The sequence below is a fragment of the Moschus berezovskii genome, chromosome 24 (genome assembly GCF_049115385.1).
Source record: "Moschus berezovskii isolate FMDL1 chromosome 24, NW_MosBer_1.0, whole genome shotgun sequence".
Lineage (NCBI taxonomy): Eukaryota > Metazoa > Chordata > Mammalia > Artiodactyla > Moschidae > Moschus > Moschus berezovskii.
Window position 1 is genome coordinate 6,579,558 of NC_142483.1, and position 15,378 is coordinate 6,594,935.

A 15,378-nucleotide genomic window follows, 5' to 3' on the forward strand; every position below is an offset into this window, starting at 1 on the left:
CCGCTAGTTGGTGTGGGGGGGGTTGGCCTTTGCACAGATGTCGGCCACCCTCCCCTACAGTTGCTGCCACCTGAAATAAAACAAACTTTCCTTTCCACCAACCTGGCCTGTTTATTGGCTTTTGAGCAGCAAGCAGCTGGACTCCCCAGCCCCTGGCCCCACTCCTTTCGGTAACAATCAGTTCAGTTCAGTTCCGGTAACAATAATGAACTGCAAATATTTCCTCCAGGTTATGAGGGAAGAACTTTACCCTCTAGGCCTCTGTTCCTTCCTTTGTAAAATGAGAAGGTTGGGCTAGACTAGCTCTACCTTCCCAGGCAGCTCATCTATGATCAGTATCCAAGGAAATAAGTGATTTTGCCAATGTAAGCATTCCCGACTACCGCCCAGCCATGACATATGTCTCAGAGCACAGGGGCACTGGCCTTTTGCATGTGCTGGTCCTGATTTTTATAATGCTCTTTCTATAGTAAAAGCTGGTTCCTTTTTGTTTTTTTGGGTCTCAGCTCAAAGATCACCTCCTCAGAGCTGTCCTCCCCGACCAGTTGCCCAAAGTGTTCACCCCACCCCTAACCCAACTGTCCTGCCCCTGCTTTTTGTTCATCCTCTGAGAGGACCCATGTTACTCATTCCCACCTCCCGAGACCAGAATGCAAGCCGCTGCCTACAAGAAGGCAGCAGAAGTTTACCTGTCTTTCTCAGTGATAGCCTTAGGGCCCAAACAGTGCCTGTTGGGTGTCCTCATGGAGGCAGAACTGATGGCCTGCCTGACAGCACCATATAAAATCTCCACATTCTTGTCTTTGAGCCATTTAATTTCTCATAGACTTACCACCATTTCTGTGTTTCAGTTTGGAATATAAATCTTAGTGGGACTCTTTAGTCCCTTACAAATCAGGGACTCTGAGCTTTATAATGAATAGCTTCAGAAAAAGAAAACATCCTCTGAGGCAGAAGTTTCTTTACTTACTGCTTCATCTTCAAGCAGCATGGACTTTGAGAATCTTCTGAGAGAGGGGGTAAGACTAAGGGGTTCTTTAAGATACTAGATTAAAAATGAGTCCAGGGACTTGCCTGGTGGTCTGGTGGCTAGGGTTCCATGCTCCCAACGCAGGGGGTCTGGGTTCAATCCCTAGTTGGGGAACTAGATCCCACAAACCACAATGAAGATCTGGTACAGCCAAATAAATAAAATTTTTAAAAAGAAATATTTAAAAAAATGAGTCCAGATGCATGATCAGAAACCCAGTGGGCAGATGTATATCTGAATTGAATACATAAATCCTTGCCTTCTTTCTCTGTAGTCACATAAAAAGGTTTCACCATGTTATTTGTATAAAAGAAAAATCCTTGGAGCACCTAGTCTTTGTGGCCCCCACCCTGGGCCTCCAGCGGGGCTAACTTATTGTCCAGTGAAGCTGCAATTCGTCTCAGGGCTGCAGTCTGGCTGGCTAGGTTACCAATTCCTTTCTCATTTCTCCTCTTTGGTAAAATATTCAAAAATGCTTGACTCTTACAATTACTGTTTTGTGGGTTTTCTGTTTTTTTTTTTTTTTAACCATGCCTTGAAGCTTGTGTGGTGTCAGTTTCCTGACCAGGGACTGAACTTGGGGCCCCCTGCAGTGGAAAGGCAGTGTCCTGACCACTGGACCTCCAGGGAATTCCTGATTACTGTCACTTTAATGGACTGTTAGACCCTAGGCAGATCAGTGGCTCCCTAAGATTGGAGGTGGGAGGAGGGGAGGGAAACAAAGAGGGAAGAGGAGACAGCGTAGGATGCAATAGCCGCTCTGTGTCTTGACCATGATGGTGACCATGGCGGCACACAAACGCTGAAAGCCAGCAAACTGGGCACCTGAAATTGGTCAAGTTTATTATGTGTAAGCTATGCCTTAATAAATTAAAAAAAATAAAAAGATGGAAAACTTGTGTTAGAAAGACTGTGTTTCTACACAAAGTACACATTTAATAAATGAAAAGGAGAATAATCATGACCACTGTTAAAATATGGTTTAATAATATTTCGAGGTGGGCTGAGTTTCTCCCAAGGTGAGTGGAATAATTCACATAGCTTTAAATTAGATCTTGAGAAGAAAAGGCTGATCTCACTAACATTTCTCTGCTCAAATCTTCTCTCCTGCTTTTCAGCAGCACCCCAAATAACGCTGCGTGTATGACTATCTATCCCATCATCAACAACAGCCAAAAAAATGTATGAGCTCTTTCAGAAGTTCACTGTTTTTTCTTTTAAATTCTTTGAAGTCACCTATTCATTCCAACATTTTCCAGGATCATATGACAAAGGTCCATATAGTCAAAGCTATGGTTTTTCCAGTAGTCATGTACGGATATAAGAGTTGGATCATAAAGAAGGCTGAGCACCAAAAAATAGATGCTTTTGAACTGTGGTATTGGAGAAGACCCTTGAGAGTCCCTCGGACTCCAAGGAGATCAAACCAGTCAATCCTAAAGGAAATCAACCCTGAATATTCATTGGAAGGACTGATGCTGAAGCTGAAGCTCCAACACTTTGGCCACCTGATGCGAAGAGCCGACTTACTGGAAAAGACCCTGATGCTGGGGAAGGTTGAGGGCAGGAGGGCAGGGGGTGACAGAGGACGAGATGGTTGGATGGCATCACCGACTCAATGGACAAGAGTCTGAGCAAGCTCCAGGAGACAGTGAAGGACAGAGAAGCCTGGAGTGCTGCAGTCCACAGGGCGGCAAAGAGTCAGACGTGACTGAGTAACTGAACAGCAACTATGTTCTAGGGACCATCGTTGGTGCAAATGATTTAATAGAAGCAGCCAGAGTCCGTGTCCTCTGGGGGTTAATAGTCTAGACTAAATGATCTGTGAAGGGCTTTAAAAATGATAAAGTTCTAATTCAGAATAGGCCCACTGTGGGACCTGGGAGTCTGAACTGGAAACTTTTGCCTTTTTAAAAATCCCTACAGTAGGAGGTAGGGATTCCCTTTCATTTACTTTTTCTCCAGATGGAAAGCCAAATGTCCCAATGCTAATGATTGAGTATGCCAGTTCTTCCTTAATGAATTGCTGATGCTACTTCTGTTGTTGCTTTATTTTGGGGTCTAAATAACCCAGATTTTCATCCAAACTTGTTTTGGAAATAAAGCAAATGAAGCCTTGTCAGATGAGTTAAATGACTCACTTGGGTGGACTTTGAATATCTAACCATATTTCTCTGCTCTGACTTTGAGATGAACAACCTGGAATGCTCTACGGTCAGGCCCCAGTTCATCTCTCTCCTTCAGTGCCCCAGACCAGATGACCCCCCTGGTCCAGAGCCCAGTTCAGTTCAGTTCAGTCATGTCCAACTCTTTGCGACCCCATAGACAGCAGCATGCCACGCTTCCCTGGCCATCACCAATTTCCAGAGCTTACTCAAACTCATGTCCATCAAGTCAGTGATGCCATCCAACCATGGGTCCGGAGCCCAGGCAACACTGAAGGCCTCACCTGCCTTTGCAGAAGGAGGGGATCTTTTATTATATGCTGTTTTCATGTAGCCAAGGCCACATCACCCACTGGACTGTCATTTTCAACTGCTCCCCCCTCATCCTCAATGATTAACATACCAGCTGGAGGGGGACAGCCAGAGGGAGAAGATAATGATTCAACCATGTATATACTTGAAACCTGGACCCTCTTTACCCAGCCCCCCACCAATGCTAACCCCTTGCGTGAGTGCTCAATCACTCAGTCGTGTCTGACTCTTTGCCACCCTTTGGACTGTAGCCTGCCAGGCTCCTTTGTCCACGGCATTTTTAATGGCAATCCATTCCAGTACTCTTGCCTGGAGAATTCCATGGACAGAGTAGCCAGGCAGGCTACAATCCATGGGATCACAAAGAGTCGGACAGGACTGTGCAGCTAACTTTCAATTTCCACTTTTATTTCACTATAACAAAAGTAGCAGAGAGACCCCCACTGCTTGAGTAAAATAGCTTATAACTCATTTATCACAAATGCTTGGAGTTTGAGAAGGACACCTTATCTGCACATCTGCCCTCTTGCCCGCTCCCCACCATTCATCACCCCTTGAAATGAAAATTTCAACCCTGTAGAAGCAATCTCAACCTCCTACCACAACCCCCAGCCCACCCTCATGCTGGCGCATCTGAGTGCTTAATAAATGCACTGTGATTTAAAGAAAACGGGTGTCCATCTTCTTCTTTAGCATCTCTTTCTTTTGTCTCCCCAGGAACTTGGTATTTCGCTGGTCTGGTTATTTTTGAAGATCTATTACCCAAGTTCACAGGAACCCAGATAAAGCTCCAGATTCTGGCGCAATTTCGAGAGCTCACGGGCTGAAAGAAATCCAAGGCGACCCTTACGTTAGCAGTGCGTGGGCTGCCGGCTGGAGAGCTTGCAGGCGCCACACATGGGCACGTGAGTCACAGTTCTCATCCTCAGCTCCCCTGCCTTCTGACCTCTCCTTATTAGGATGCCTTGCGGAGTTTCTGCCTCACCATCGGCTCCTCGCGTGGGAATTTCCAATTGTTTTAATCACCACCATTCATTATTCACCATTCATTAGTCACCTATCACAAGATATCATACAGATGCCCCTGTTACTCCTTCTCCCTGCCAGCCTCCGTCTTTGTAAGGGAGGCAGATGCAAGGAAGGGGATTCACCAGGGAAACACCAGGAAGTTATCTGTTCCCAGATGTGGCCAGTACAGGTTAAAAGACTGCCAAATATGATTTACAGTTTCTTAGACAGGTCAGAATCTGCTGCCTCCGGGTGTGGTTTCCTGGGAGACTCTGCTCTCATCCATTCTCTCTGTCCAGCGAAGATGAACAGAATGGCTCCCGGCCAGGGTCTGGGCTCAGCTCGGGCGCCAGGAGACACATATGAAGACCCCTGGAACGAACGCCCAGGAGGTCGAGAACTTGGACACAGGAGCCAGGCGGTACGACTGTGAATCAGCGTGACTGATCAGTTGCAGCCTGCGTGGGAGTCAGATTTCCAGGCAAGCCCATAAGGAGATAATCGCTTCTGGGGAAACAGCCCTGTCCTCTTTTGGGAAGACATCCCACTGTAGACCCATATCCTTCTCTCAGTGAGTCCACGAGGCCGATGGCTGGAGTTTGCTCCCCCACAGAGCAGACCCATGCTTTGCCAGCTGAGCATGAAATAAAGTGATGATTTGATTTTAGGGGCCAGGTTTGCAAAATTCAGCTTGTTAGACTGTAGATGCTCATAGCACGAGAGGCAGAGGAAGAGACACCAGTAGAAGGGACGGTGGTTTACCCTCCCACCCCGCACCCACCCCAAAGGTCACAGCATTCCCACCATTCCTCCCGCCTTTACTCCTCAGGGCCGCAGTCTCCAACTTTTTTCTGCACAGGGGACTGGCTTCTTGGAAGACAATTTTCCTATAGCTGGGGGTGAGGGGAGGGGGGTGGTTCTGGGATACTTCAAGTGCATTACATTTATTGTGCACTTTATTTCTATTATTATTACATCGGCTCCCCCTCAATTCATCAGGCGTTAGATATTGGAGGTTGAGGACCCCTGCCTTATGGGAGGCAACTGCTGAATTCACAGAACTGAGTGTACGTTTGCCTGTCTGTCTGCCCCATGTGACCCCACCGGATAGTCAGCAACTTGAGGGCACCAAGGAAGGTCAAGTTACTCTGAAGATGCTGAGGTCAGCTATGAACTGTCTGGGGGTGGTCAAGGAAGACTTCACAGAGCAGACTTAAGAGCAGGGTCTAGAAAAATGAGTAAGGAGTTTGCCTGCAGAGAAACAGGTGTCAGGAAAGATAAGGAAAGGCAGGTGAGCATCACAGGTGTGAAGAAGACCTTCCTTGGATGGGAAGTCTCCAGGGAGTCTGGTTTGGCTAGAGAGTGGGTCGAGTAGGCTGGAGACAGAGGCAGAGGCCAGGTTGGGAAGGGCTTGGTTGTTGCCATGGAGTTTGGGCTTCACCCAGTGGGACCAGGATACCTTGGCAGCTGTGTGTCGTGCTGAAGAGCTTGGATGCTAGAATCTGACTGCCTGGGATCAATTCCTGGCTTGGTACCACTTACCAGCCGTGTCCCGCTAGACAAATTCCTTACCTTCTCTGTGTCTTACTTTCCTCCCTGCAAAGAGGCGTAATAATGGGACAGTTGTAAGGACTAAATGAGAAAGCACCTGTGAATTGCTTAGAATGGTGCCAGGTAGTCAATCAGAGTTATCTGTTGTTGTTGATATTAGTAATGATAGCACATTGTAACTACTGGGGCAGTACTCGTGGGGCGTTGCTGAGGGTGTGAAGTAGAGAAACAACTGTTGCAGCAGCTTGGCTCTCAATCTAGAGCCCAGAGTCCTGGCTGGGCTGGGCTGGGAGAGGGCAGGGCAGGTAAGGTGCCTAGGGGCAAACCATCATACTCCGGGTTGTGCAAGGGTGAGTGCTTCCTTACATTTTCCACACCTCCCCTGCCCTGGCCTAGCCCTGCCCAGCTATTATTAAGGTCCTTCCACGTGTGCTGATTCATTCGAATTCAGCATCCCTTTGAGGCTCAGAGAAGTGACTTTATGTCCCTGTCTGCTGAGCTCAGGAGGCAACTGGGAGATTCCGGTTTGACCCCCGCATACTTGCTCTCCCCACCCCTCAGGGTACCACATTGAGTTGTCCTCCCAGAAGTTGCCAAAGCTGGCAGAATCAACCAGCAGGAGGGGAGGAAGTACTTGTGATCAAGTACGTGTAGTCGTTGGTTGACACCAAGGGCCTGGGCATGGGTACCAACACAACCCATCAGAAGGGGGCCTGTTTTGGGAGCGAGTGCCAGACTCTCACACCGCCAAACTTAAAGTGTTATTAATCCAGTGGACCTGGGGCTGCACGGCCTGCAGGCTGTGGAGGAAAAACTGGTGTAGCCACCCTAAATGTCTTTGGCATGGCCTTGGCCAGGTCTGTTCACGGACTGGCAAACCAAGGAGAAAGGCCATCTTCCGGCCTGGAAATAGTTAATTTCCCACATTCACATCCAAAAGGACTGCAAGGTAAGTTGCTGTTTCACAAACTAACCAGTCTTCCTTGGATTAGAAGCCTTTGGAGTCTAGATGCCAGGCCAGCCTTCAGAATAACACTGAGTACTTTAATACATGTAAGGTCTGTGCTTGCCCTTGATAAAATGCCCACGGCCACCCCACGGAGCAGGTTCTAACGTTAACCCACATTTTAAGGATGACAAAGCCGAGGCTCAGAGAGGTCAAGAAACTTGCCCAGGCACATGTCATTAGTAAGAGGCAGGGCCAGGTTGCAGCCTGAGCAGCCTGACATCTGAGCCCAGCACATGAACACTGGCTCATGGCAGACCCAGCCCTGCCCAGAGAATTCCACACACGGCCAGCCAGGAGCCTGGTGATGGGAACAGTCTACTCTCCCCAACAGTCAAGTGAAACCGAATGAAACGTTTTTCAGCAGCTGGCTTGCTAGAGACTCTTCAGGCTATCAAAAGGGACAGGCATTTGTTTAAAATAGTTAAACAGGCACTTTGTTTCAAAATCATTTGCAAACGTGGTTCTGAATTTAAACGGAAGATTGACAGTTCCCCGGAATTAAAAATGTTTGGGGTGTGGTTCTTCTTCTGTGTGATTTTTTTTTTTTTTTTTGGCAGTGACTCTGGACAAGGACCTGAGAAAAGGGAACCTGGCGTGTTGAGACGTGGGTGGATTTGTGAGGCTTGCCCAGGGGCTGTGGGCATGGGAGGCAAGTGGCTGAGTAGGTGGCAGATAAGAAGCAGCCATCATTCTGGAACGAAGCACGGGGAGTACAGGGCTAGTGCCAGGTCTTGGAAGAAAAACATTTCCAGAAACCCAGGCTGGAGAGGCTCACTTCTGAAGGCCACTGTCAGTGGGACTCATGGGCGAAATCACACCTATGTTTAAGGAGAATTCCCCAAACCCCCTCTACTGAATCTCCTTCCTCTTTACTTGGCCTTCGAGAATCTCAACCCAGATCTCTGGCTAGCTGGGGAGGAAACACCTTCTCCTGGTAGGAGACTCCCACCTGTCCTTCCAGGTAGCAGAGCTGTAAAGCTGCTACCTCATTCACTTGTTCGGAAATCAGGCAGGGCCTGATTGAGAAGGCACACCTCCCCCTATCCCAACCCTGTCCCCCTCGCCACTCCACCCACTTTATTCCCTGGGTTAGTGTGGGAAAAGCAACCTTTTACAGGAGAGGGCAAATCTTTTCTCATTCTCTTTCTTGGGAGTAAAAAAGAAGTGCCCCCACACACAGCATCCCCACAAAGAAGCTGAGTGGGTCCTCTCAGGTGGCTCAGCAGTAAAGAATCTGCCTATAATGCGGGAGATAAAGGGTTCGATCCCTGGGCTGGGAAGATCCCCTGGAGAAGGCAATGGCAACACTCACCAGTATTCCTGCCTGAAAAATCCCATAGACAGAGGAGCCTGACGGGCTACAGTCCATGGGGGTCGCAGAGTCAGACACAAATGAGCGGCTGAGCACACAGGTGGTGGTCGGGCCGGGTTTTGGGGAATGTTTTGGGCTACTGTTGGAAGTCTGGAGGAACGGGAGGCCACAGGACAGGGCCTCATTTCAGCCCCCAAAAGCAACTGAAGGATTCGCCAGCCATTCTGACAGGGACAGAGTGAAGGGACAAAATAGGTGATTAAATAGTCACTCCCACTAGGGGGTTATAAGGAGGAAAAATATGGAGGCCCCTGTGAGTTAATGATGACTCAAGAGAGTTGGTTTGCTTAACCACAAAACCAAGTAGGCCTGCAGAACCATACGTGCCCAGCAGAAGCACAAGACGTGCCCCCAGACAATGAAACAATGGTGCCACGGAGCCCCACATCCTGCCCAGTGAGCTCAGTAAGTTAGGACACGCTCTCTGCACACACACACACAAACAACATGTGGATCAAGCTTGACCATGTAGGGACAAGAAAACTCCCCTGCTCAACTTGGAGGAGGAGCTGATGATGGAAGCATAACTAGTCTACTCAAGAAAGATCAAGAAGTTCTCCTCCTCCTCCCCACTTTTCCTTTGATTATAAAAAGCGGTAGTCCAGTAAGTTCTCAGGGCATGGCATTTCTCGCCCATTCCCCTTGTAAACCTCACATCCTATTCTAATGAATCACTTCTTATCTATCACTTTTTGTGCTTCTCTGGTGGCTCAGACGGTCAAGAATCTGCCTACGATGCAAGAGACCGGGGCTCGATCCCTGGGTTGGGAAGATCTCCTGGAGAAGGAGGGTTACAGTCTGTAGAGTCGTAAAGAATCGGACACAACTGAGCGCCTAACACTTTCACTCACCTATCACTTTGCTCTCCCCGAATTCTTCTATGCGATGAGACATAAGGGACTATGGAACTGGAGCTCTCTGGAGCTCCTGAAAACGACACAGTTGGTTTCAAAGCCAGCACAGGAGCTTTCCTGACTCCTTCCCAGGGCCACACTTTAAACCCACACACTAAACACTGCAATCATCAGTCAGCACACCAGGAAGGCCCGGACATCGACCACAGTTATAAACAAAGGGCCTGGGGGTGACCAAGCACAACCTCACACCAGGGTAGACCTGGGACCCAGACCTGCCCTGAGTGGGGCAGGGGCGGGGGCAGGGCAGTGAAGAAGCCGCAGGCGGAGGACCAGGGCACGTACAAGAGAAGCGGAAGGCCCAAAGACAACTGGTGCGGCAGCTGCTTTGTTTTTTGACAGAGCGTGCCTCGGGTTTACTTGTACAAATAGCAGAGGACACCAGCCCCATGCAGACAGCAGCAGCAGAGGGGTCACACCCGCCCTCCTGTCTCACACTGGCAGATAGAGGCCTCTGTGCTGTGCTACAGCGCTTGTCATGCCCGATTCTTTGCAACCCCATGGGCTGTGGCCTGCCAGGCTCCTCTGTCCGTGGGATTCTCTGGGCAAGCATACTGGAGCGGGTTGTCATTTCCTTCTCCAGGCCTCCACTCTGGAGCCTTTGTGGGTGCCTGGGCACCTTTGGGAACCGGAGCACGAGCTGCAGCCACAGCTGCTGGTGACTGGGCACTGGTGTGAGCCTTGGCCCGGGACTTTAGCCGGCAGCGCCTGAGACTCTTGGAGATGCGGGCACAAGCATGTTTCCTGGGCTAGGGGTGAGCAGTGTAGGTAAGCTGACTGAGCGAGCGACAGCCACCCTTTGGGATCTTGGACTTGACCTCCTTGCACTTTGTGAGAGCCTCCACAGCCTCAGCACATGCACTCATGGCCTTGGCACTGTGGGCCAGCATCTTCTTCAGGCCCTTCTTCCTGTGACTCCTGGCCAAGTGCATGTTCCTTGGGAAGCTGGGGTCCACCCCCTTAAGAGATTCATATCACTGTGATTGGGGTTTCTTGATACTGTTTCTGTGCCATTTTCAGTACTGGCTGTGGGTGGTGTAGTTTTTAGACTTGGCCACGTATGCACCAGGGACCACGGATCCCGAAGCGCCTGGGACTGGAAGGGCGGTACTGCCGTTGTAAGAAGGCTGACTGTAGCCACGTGCCTCCAGGGAATGGTGAGCTCGGTCCAGGCCAGGTGCTGGCATACAGAGATGCACAAGGCTGAGCCCAGCCTATGCAGTCACATCCACAGACTTCAGAGCTCAAAGGACATCAAGTTCTCACCTGCTCAGTGAGAGACCCACGGTTCCCACTAAAAACTAGTTTACTATTTTCATAGCTGTTAGAACAATCATGGAGACAATAAAATAAACTTCAAAGAGCAATGTTAAAAGGAACCTTGTGCATTCTCCATCAATCCGACTTGTTGAATTGTTCAGCAAAACAGAGGACCGTTGTGTCCATGCCTGCATTTCCTACTCTTAATTCCCGAATTCCTCAGGAGAGAAGTTTACACGCAGTGATGCAGGTTCATTTTCTAAAGTAACTAAATGATTCTCCAATGAAGATACTAGCAATAGGCTGTTTCCAGGGCTTGTGTTTTGAATTATTTATGTTTTTAAGTGGTGATGGGTTTGCAGGGAGCCATTAAATCCTTCCGTTGTGTCTTTCCCTTTTATGATCAAAGACACACACCGTATCGAAGATGTATCTTAGAGACACACAACTAGGCAGTGAGCTCTGTTTGGACTTCATACATGCTTAGTCTTGTCTGACTCTGCGACCCCATGGACAGGAGCCCACCAGGCTGCTCTGTCCAGGCAATTCTCCAGGCAAGAATATTGGAGCGGGTTGCCATGCTCTTCTCCAGGTGATCTTCTTCACCCAGGGATCAAAGCCCAGGTCTCCTGGGTTGTTCACCGCGGATTCTTTACCACTGAGCCACCAGGAAAGCGTTTGGACCACAGTCTGGAGTAAACGAACACATCTACGTGTAGACCCCTCTGAGACCGTGGCCATTTTAAGGCTTCTTGCCACCCTAAGACCTGGGCTTTTAACATTTAACTCCAGACTGTATGGAAGGGTAGTGAGTGGAAGGATGATTTCAAAGAAGTTTACACAGGGAGAGAAAGCTGCATAGGAAGAGACTCTGCACTCGGTAACTGCAGAATTAAACAAATATACTGAGTTTATGACCACTGTACATAATTCATGATGATATGCTAAAGTGCCACAGGGCCAGTATAAATCACATTAACATCTTATGAAATATTAAAAAGAATCACTTTGCCAGACCTTGAGGTGTTGGTCACGATGACTTTAAAAGTCACTGAGGATCACAAGGAGAGATGGGCAAGAATCAAAGGAGCAGAGTTAAAAAAAAAAACAAAAAAACCCATCTGGGGACTTCCCTAGTGGTCCAATGGTTAAGAGTCTTCCACTGCAGGAGGTGTGGGTTCAATCCCTGGTGGGAGATTCCCATTTGATGCGTGGTGTGGCCAAAAAAACAGAACACAAACCCATCTGCGTGTGTGCTCAGGGACGCCAGCAGGAGGAGGGGCCTTGCCCTGCCCTGCCATCCAGATGTTCAGAAGTTACTGAAATTCCCATTTCTTTAGTGTTCCCTGGAGTCCTTTGCCAATGGTCTCACCTTGCCATCAGAGACCAGTTGTTTTAGTTCCTCTGATAAAAAGCTAGCAGGGAGATGGTTAAATAAGAGTCTACACACACCAGGCCTATCTGTTTCTTAACTGCAGAGACGCAACCTCGTGATCAGTTGTGGGACAGGACTGGGGAATGTGGGTGTATCATATTCCAGGGGCCAGGGCTGTAGCCAACTTGGAAAACATCCTTTTGTCTAAACCTCTTGTTTTAGGGACTAGGGTTTAGTACCTTTTGTTGCTGCTGTTCCCAGTGATTTTTTTAGTAAATTTTTTTTCCTTCGCGTTTTATTGAGACATCATTGACAAACAGCACTGTGTGAGTTGAAGGTGGACAGCATAATGATTTGAGTTATATACATCATGAAATGATCACCACGGTTACTGCAGTTACTACTGTTTCCAGCAGTCTTAAAGGCAAGGGGAGGGTGAGGGGTCATTCACCCACATAGCCTGACTTGGAGAATATGTCTTTGAACAAAGCGCCCTCAAATGAACATGGGTCAGGTCAACACAGTTGAGTCCTGTGGCAAACCAGGTAGCCCAAGGTAAAGCAGGTCAGCAGAGGAAGGCTACACACTCCAGGAACTCTTTGGGGCCAGACGGACACAAGCTTTCCTCATTGAGAGGGGCTGGGACAGCGTCCCCCAGGAGTCGCATCGATGGGGAGTGTCATTAAGGAAGGTCCTATGTCAACAAGGACAGTCATTATGGAAGGTGTTTGTCCGCGAGGATGGCTGTTATGAAAGGTATTGATATGGGAGGTGTCAGATCAACAAGAATGAACATGTCAGGGGTTCAGCCATCATGGATGAAATGGTATCAATAAGGATAGTCATTATGGAGGGTGTTACACCAGTGAGGGTGGCTGCGTTGGCACCTGGACTGTACTAGGGGTGGGACTAGCTGGTCATCCTAAGTTAATTATGCCATGTGTTCAGGGAGGTGAAATACTGAGCGGAGGGACCTAGAGTGCCGAGATGGGGGCGTGGAGGAGCCTGGATCCCAAGCACATAGCGCTGGCAGGTGGAAGAACGAGCAGACGGTTGTCCCTGGAAGGTTCAGCCGCTGTCCCCTTCATCACCCGCATTCCCTCCTCACGGTAGGAGCTGGTCCTGCTGCTAAGTGCTACTGCCAAGAAAGGAAGAGGAAGACGGGAACAAAACTCAGCGAGGAAATCCCACAGTAATGAGGCCTTTAATCATCATTCAAACTACATTCTGCCTTGCTCCTGTAGCAGGTCTCTAATCAAAGTCATACACTGAAGGATTATTCTTCATGACGTTCAGTAAGAGGATCACATCCTAAGCTGTCTTTTCAGAGACGGTGAGAGAAAACTGCTAAAATATCAAAAGAACACTGGTGACTGGTGACGAATGACAGTGCTATACTTCTGCTCCAGGGCCTGTCTTAGGGTTTTGCTGTGACGTTCCACAGACCTCAGACATCAGAACACCTGCCTCTGCCTTCTCTTTTCCCTCCTGAAGAAGGTATTCGCCATCCCCAAGCTTTACTGCAGTTCTAACACATCCATCTTTTGCTGTACTTATCACATTGAGTCTCAAACTCAAGTACTTTCAGGGCCCTAGCAGATAATATAAATGAGAAAAGTCAACATAGTAGGGAGACTTTTTGTTCAATCAGAGGGGACATGCTCTACTAAGCATGTTGTAATTCAGCTTTTTTCAAAACACATCAAACAGAACTGGCCAAGGCCCCCAGGACACCTGTTTGTAGTTGCCGGTTTACATGTGTGAATCCTTTCTGGAAGGTGAGCCCCCAGAGAGCAAGGGACTAGGATTTTCTACCTTTGAGTGTCCAGTACAATGGGCCTCCAACATCTGTGGAATGAATGGAATCTGTTACCAAATGATCTAGGACTAGGCCAGGTCTTTTAAAGACATTCTAGGCAAAAATCAAATTCTCTAGGTCTGCTCAATGCTAGGACTTAAAAGTGGTTAGGAGGTGGGAAAAGCAGCAAATTGCTCTTCAAAAACAGTTGCGTTAGGTGGAGAAATCAGTTTTGGTCATTAGTTCCCCAATTCCTAGTGATTTAATACTTCTACTCCATCCCTTCCATACAACCAAATTCTTGCAGGAAGTATCTGTAGACTTTTGAAGACAGAATCATGGAGATATTCATTACCTGGATTTAAATACTTTTTTATTTATTTTTGCTTATTTATTTAGCTGGGGCTTAGTTACAGCACACAGAATCTTTGTTGCATCATGCAGGCACTTTTGTTGTGGCGTGTGGACCCTGTTGTGGCGTGTGGACTCTAGTTGTGGCTCATGGACTCAGGAGTTGTGGCTAAGTAGACTTAGTTGCCCTGTGGCATGTGGGATCTTAGATCCCTGTCAGAGATTAAACCTGGGTCCCCGCATTGCAAGGCGGACTCTTAACCACTGGACCACCAGGGAAGTCTCTAAATTCTTTTTAAATTTAAAACTATTTTAAAGGCAAAACTGTGTTGATAGAAGGCAAACAAATGGTTGCCAGGGGCCAAGCTGACAGGGACTGTCTGCAAAGGGGTCTGGAGGAACTTCACAGGGGGATTGAAACGTTGTATCATGCACCTGACAGGACTTATCAAAGAGTGCAGTTGAGGTGAATTTTATGGTATGTACATTAAATCTCAACAAAGCTGAAAAATATATTTTACTTTTAGATAAATGATACATGAAACACAAAATACATACGCATAAGGCACCCTTGTTTTATTTCATTTTGCCAAAAGGTAGCATCCTCATTGTTCTGAGTCTTGTGTTTTCCCCTCCAGAATATATCTTGGTTGGAGGGGTCCACTCCATGTCTGTACATCCCATTCTTTTAAAAGGCTGTGCAGCATTCCCGTTTAAATGCACCATCATTAATGTAACCAGTCTTCTAATGATGGATATTTGGGTTGTTTCCAGTCTCCAGTGACCAGAGGAAGGAGCAGAAGATGTTTATCTGGAGTTTCAAGGTGCCAGCTGGACACACCTTCTTGGGTGTGCCAGGTTCCTGGCTGGAACTTGAATTGTAGTCCCACAGAGGCTGAGATCAGGGAGGCTGGAAGGCGTTATTTCTAGGGTTTGGCTGTACCACGTTGACATGGGCTTCTGCAAGATGACCCGAGCACTGTTTACTATTTGAAAAACGTCTTCCTTGTCGTGATAAGTTGAGAACTTGTTGCTGACAGCCTACGGCTGAAGTGCCTGATAAGACTGTCAGCAACTTCAGAGCAGTTGGGCAATCTTCCACCTCTCAGCAGCGGTGAAAGGTGGCGGCCCTGCCAGGTTCCGCGGAATACCTGGTTCTGGTTTCATGGCCTGGCACACCGCAGCTCAGGCTCAGTTTAGTTTTGACACCTGCTCACAAGGATGGTTGTAAAC

General features: G+C 48.2%; 1 protein-coding gene and 1 pseudogene across 1 annotated transcript in view; both read right to left on the reverse strand.

The window, feature by feature from the left end:
* Positions 1-15,378, reverse strand: part of CDCP1 (CUB domain containing protein 1) — a 58,427-nt gene that overhangs the window by 33,913 nt on the left and 9,136 nt on the right. The window lies entirely within an intron of this gene.
* Positions 9,456-10,357, reverse strand: LOC129547743 (large ribosomal subunit protein eL29 pseudogene; annotated as a pseudogene).